This window comes from Microtus oregoni, unplaced genomic scaffold, assembly GCF_018167655.1.
Source record: "Microtus oregoni isolate MIOR12 unplaced genomic scaffold, Mior012 000014F_ref0000157, whole genome shotgun sequence".
NCBI lineage: Eukaryota > Metazoa > Chordata > Mammalia > Rodentia > Cricetidae > Microtus > Microtus oregoni.
The window spans coordinates 20,244,993-20,250,992 of NW_024543073.1; positions in this window are offsets into that span (position 1 = coordinate 20,244,993).

A 6,000-nucleotide genomic window follows, 5' to 3' on the forward strand; every position below is an offset into this window, starting at 1 on the left:
GACCACAACAACTTTTATAGAAGAAAGCATTTAACTGGGTGGGGGCTTGTTTAGAGTTTCAGAGAGTTATCAGCATGGCAGAAAGCATGCGTGGAGCTGGAACAGTAGCTGAGAGCTACTTCCTGATCCTCAAGTAGAGAGAGGAGAGAAAGCCTGGGGCTGGTGTGGGCTTTTGAAACCTCAAAGCCCACTCCCAATGATACATGTCCTCCAATAAGGCCGTATGTACTCCAACTAGACCACACCTCCTAATCCTTCTCAAATAGTGCCACACCCTGGTGACTATTAATGTATATGAGCCTACGGGGACCATTCTTACTCAAACTGCTGATATATATAAACTAATATATATATATTAGTTTAAAATTACAAATCAAGTGTTTTTTTAAGGAGTATACAGTGAAAAATAAAAAGCTCTTTCTAATCATCCACATCAGAACCCCAATTACTCTGTGTGCACTTTGGAATGTTCTGTGCAAGGACAAGCATGCATATTGTATCCATATTCATATCTGAGTTATACCACCTACTGGTAATATTTAAGGATAAATTGCCTCAAAATTCAGTGGTTTAACCAAGCGTTTATTCACATGTAGTCTCTGAAGTCATGAATCCAGGAGCAATTGGCTTTCACAAGTCTACCTTGAGGGTCTTGTGTGGTGGCAGCAGGCTGAGATCCTGTCTGGTGCTGATGCCAACTGCAGGCATCTCTGAGGCCTGGGGACACAGCGCCAATGGGGCTTACTCAGAGGGTTGGAAGAGCTACTCATGGCAGGAAGCTTCCATTCCCCTCCCCGTGCCTCTTCATGGGGCTGCTTGAGTGTCTTATAGGGGCAGGCTTCCCCCCAAACAAGAGGCCGAGACAAACAAGAGTGAAGCTGCAAAAGTCAGCCCACACCTGCCTGCCATACAGCTAGCTAGTCATACATTCAGGGTGGCCTGAGACTTTCAAGCAGCACAAGTAAGCAGGGAGGGTTGTTGGGGAGCAACTTGGAGGTTGGCTTCCACACTGTATGAGAACACAGCTCAGACATGATCTCCACATCAGTCATTTGCAGACTTGCCCCAGTGGTGTAAATGACTTGATCTACTGTGTACACAACATGGTGCAATCTGCAGAACTCTACATAACTAATACCTGCATATCGGTATCCTGAGTGCTTGTTCATTTAATATTCCCTGATTTTATTATTATTTATTTATTTTGGTTTTTCCTTTTTTTTTTTTTTTTTTTTTTTTTTTTTTTTGCTTTTATCGAGACAGGGTTTCTCTGTGGTTTTGGTTCCTGTCCTGGAACTACTGGAACTAGCTCTTCTAGACCAGGCTTGTCTCGAACTCACAGAGATCCTTCTGCCTCTGCCTCCCGAGTGCTGGGATTAAAGGCGTGCGCCGCCACCACCACCCGGCTTATTTTGGTTTTTCAAGACACGGTTTCCCTGTATAGCTTTGGCTGTCTTGGAACTAACTCTGTAGACCAGTTTAGCCTCAAACTCCTAGAGATTCATCTATCTCTGCCTCTCCAGTGCTGGCATTAAACTCTCCTCTTCTTCTTCTCCTTCTTCTCCTTCTCCTTCTTCTTCTTTTTGGTTTTTCAAGACAGGGCTTCTCTGTAGCTTTGGAGCCTGTCCTGGAACTAGCTCTCGTAGCCCAGGCTGGCCTTGAACTCACAGAGATCCTCCTGCCTCTGCCTCCCTAGTGATTGGATTAAAGGCGTGCGCCACCACCACCTGGCAACTCTCCTATTCTTATGCCAGTCATGTTCTAGACTCAAAAGGATACTGCAGAGAATAAAAAGGACTAGAACCTTGTTCTTGTGGAATTTACTTTCTGATTGGAGAAAAAAAGAAAACCAGACATAGATCCAGTATCAGTCAGTGCTCGGGGTGACTGCTATGTGTGTTCTGTCCTACCTGAGGGTAGATGTATAGAAGGTTCCTTTTCTCATTGCTGTGACCAAATACCCAATCAGAAGCAGCATACAGGAGGGCTTATTCCAGTTTATAGTTTAAGAAGAGATAAAGTGCATCATGGCAGGAAGGCATGTGGAGCAAGGCTGAGGCATCTGGTCACACTGCATCTGCACTCAGAAGGTAGAGACAGGGCAAAAAACGGGACCAGGGTCCAGCATACAAAACCTGAAGGCCTGTCCTACGCCCTACTTCATCCATTAAGGCTTCACCCTTAAGATTCTACAACCTATCAAAGAAGCAGAATCACCTAGAGATCACGTGTTCAAACACATCAGCCTGTGGGGGACATTTTAGATCTGAACCACAACACAGTGAGGAGGAGCATAAGGCCATGGGTAGACCCAAAGCCAAGTCTTCATGGGAACAAGAACTGACACCCGAGATTGTCCTCCGACCTCCTTAGGCTACCACGGCAGACACCCACTTGCACTCACACGTATGAACACACATGTAAGGGAGAGCACAGTGAGGACAGATGATCCAGCACAACAGGATGTGAGGTGGAGCCGTGAGAGGAGGCAGAGGATGCGGGATAAGAGAAGGCAATGAGAACGATGCCGACATTCACACAAACATGGGGACATTTGGCAGAGGGAGCCGGAAGAGTGGCTTTGCATGGTCTATATTTCCAGAAATGGAATATCTGGGTCAAAAAAGACATGTGTGATTTTGGTCATAGTAAATTGTCTTCCTGGGGTGTTGCATAGATTTAATATACTTGCCAGTAATACATGTCTACTTTTCAATTTTTTTCATTATTTATTTATTTAGAGACCGAGTTCTCTGTGTAGCTCTGACTGTCCTGAAACTTGCTCTGTAGACCAGGCTGGCCTTGAATTTACAGAGATCCACCTGCCTCTGCCTCTGAAGTGCTGGGATTAAAAGCCTGCACTACCAAGTCCGACCTATCTTAATTTAATTTTATGCATATGGGTCCTTCTGAATGCATGCCTGGGTACCACTTGTAGGCCTGGTATCTGTCGAGGCTAGAAGAGGAGTTACAGATACAGATGCTTGTGAGCCGCCATGTTGGTGCTAGAAACTGAATCCAGAGCCTCTGGGAGTTGCATCAGTGCTCTTAGCTGCAGAGTCGTCTTTCCAGCCCCAAATAAGTGCCATTTTTATACGTGCTGTGACAAACACCGAATTTCCACCATTCTCGGTATTTAACAATGTGAAATTAAAGTTTGAGTGCAACAGTTGTGCAGGTCCGTGGGCAACTGGAAGACAGGAAGCTGTTTACTTCGTATTTTAGATACGCGTTTATCTGTTGCTCCTCCCCACCAAGGCATGGCAGATAGTGCCTCAGGGGCAGAGGGAATCCAGGAGAGACTATTGACAAGAAGACAGAGATTCATGAGGAATATCCTTCCATTTTTCAATGTGCTATTGAAAGTTCTTAAAGTTCTAAGTCCTTCCCGGTAGGTTCTTCAGGGATTCTTCCTTTGAAGTCTTTTCCTTTAGAAGGTTCCCTGCTGTTCTTCTGTGAAGGATTTGAGGACGTGGGGGCAGCCTGACAGCTGCCCCTCTCCCAGAGTCCAGATTAGCTTGGGGCCCTGGCCAATTTACCTTCAGACCAGGGCTTAATCCTCGGCAGCAGGCCAAGTCTCCCATGTCAGCTTTACCTCGCAGCCTGGGGTAGGTGACTTACTTAAGTCTGTGAAAAGTTTAGCTGGAGCTTCTAGGCGGCATTAGGGAGACTAACTAGTAAATTAGCTAACCCTGGGAAAGCAGTTTTAGCCAGTCTTGACCTTGGAGCTCTTTCAGAAGCCACCCGGGAACCTGAAGGGGACGTTGTCTAGTTCCTACTGTTGTGGGATATCCACCAGAGAATACTACTCAGACATGGTTCAAGCCGATGGAAAGTCTGTATTAGTGGCTGGTGATGTTCAAGATCCCAGTGAAGCACCAAGACTTTCTCAGGGTAAGCTTTTAAGCTTAAAATCCACGTCTTGGGTTGACACACTACAGTTAACAAGAGCAGTTAGCCAGAAGCAGAACCACAGAAGCTCAAAAGCAAGGTTAATACATTTAGAGATTTCCCCAGAACTGTGGAATTTGATGGATTTGATCTTTGCTTTTATTTTTGGCAGATGGTGCTGTCTATATGCTGAGTTTTATAGCCTGAATGACACTTCCATCATGGAGTTAGTTATGCTAAGGTCTGGGGTCCTACTGAGGTCGGGGCCCTGTTACATTACCCACTGGTTTTAGTGAATGAGTCAAATCGTGGACTCATCCTGTTTTATTTAGGTTAAGATGCAGAGTCTCACTGTTAATCTAATCAGAATGACAATTAAAGGCCCAGCCAGTGCTGATGGTGGAGGAGTTTGCCAGGGGAACCAAGAGAATAAATACTGGTACCAATTATTTCCCCAACCATGGCAAGATGTTCTCTAATTATTCTCAACCAATTACCACAGAAACAACATTTTCTCCCAAAGCCATATATAGCTTTCTTTATCTCACGAGAAGTCTAAACCTCTCTGATTTTGTAGACCATTTCTACAAGGGAATCTATTGTTTTAGTTCAGAAACTGAAACGTTTAATACCTCTAGGTCCTGGTCAATCTGTCTACTTAGTTTGGAAAGACTCAGAAGAGGCACATTTAGTCAAACCATTAGTACACACCCACCAAGTACTCTCAGTGGCCCAGTAATATTATTGTTATCCTTATAAATTAGCCCACGTGGCAGAACAGCAGGCATCAGAATAAGGGGCAATGCCTAGGCTAAAAGTTTTGGAGATTAAACAAGTTTTAGCCCCTTATAAGGCCTCTAACACTAATTTGAGCTGCCCCAGTCACAGAGAGTTTTGTCAGTCAATGGACTGACAGTCTGATTAGTTAGTCCCTATCCCTTTGCAGCACAGGGGCAGGTGTTTAAGCATACCCAGCAATCCTGGGTGACTTTCACCTGGGAAACGGTTAACTCTGTCTCCAGGGTGAGGGAATCATAGAGTCTGTTTTCCCAGGATTTTCCTGTTTCCCGAAGGCCAGAACCTTTTAAAGGAATTTTTCAGAAAGCCTCTGTTATTTTGCAATAGAAACTCCCTTGTTTCTTCCAACCAGGGGCCTGGCTGCAGGGCATGCATAGAATTGTTAGTTCTGTATTCCTACCCCAAAGATAAATTCCCACCTCTTTCCTTTTCTCCGTACAATGGGACCCTTAGAGTGGGTATCAGCAAGTAAAGGTCAACATAGATATGTGTTCTTGTTCTGTGGTCACAATAGCTAATGCCTTCCCTGTATCTGCTTTTCTTAGTTCCCAGGTTCAGTCCTGAGGGCACTGGGGGTGGGCCCATGACTCCTATTCCTACCTATAGTGCAAAACCCAAGACTCAGGGGGAGATAGAGGGGCAGAGAGTGGAAGGGATTGGGGCCCAGTGAAACCTTAATCTCAATGGGTTCACGGTCCAGAGTTCATTTGGTAGCAGCACCTGTGGCTTCCGTTTTCTTGATCTGGGTGTGGTGGATACGCAGTGTAATGCCAGCAGCTCTCCTCAGCCCCATAGAGTGGAGTGAATCATCTTGCAAGGTCCTTTTCAGACTAGTTTCAGCACCCGTTGGCTATTCGCTTGATCCAGACAGTATTGCTGGAGTTACACAGGGGAAAATGGTGGTCGGCTGGATCCGCCTGATAGTTTAGTGACCTGACCAGCTTGTGTGGAGAGCTGGAGGGCCAGTAGGGACTCGAGGAAGGAATGGATAGAGAGTTCTGTCAACTGCTGCTCTCTGAGCCTGGGAAGCAGTGGGGGAACTCTTCCAAACCAAATCTCCCGTAGGGAAGATCCCTCCCTACATGGGGTGCAGTAGGCAGAAGCAAAGCCAGTGAAGGAGGTCTGCTCATCCTTTACTGGGCTCTAGAGAGAGTTTTGTTAGAGTTTACTTTAGCGTTCCATTTAATCCTTTTACCTGACCAGAACTCTGAGATCTGCATGCGCAATGAAGTTTTAAAGCTTTGACTATTAATTGAGAGGTTTGGGCTATGAAAGCCAGGCCATAGTCAGACTCCATCGCTAGGGAGAGGC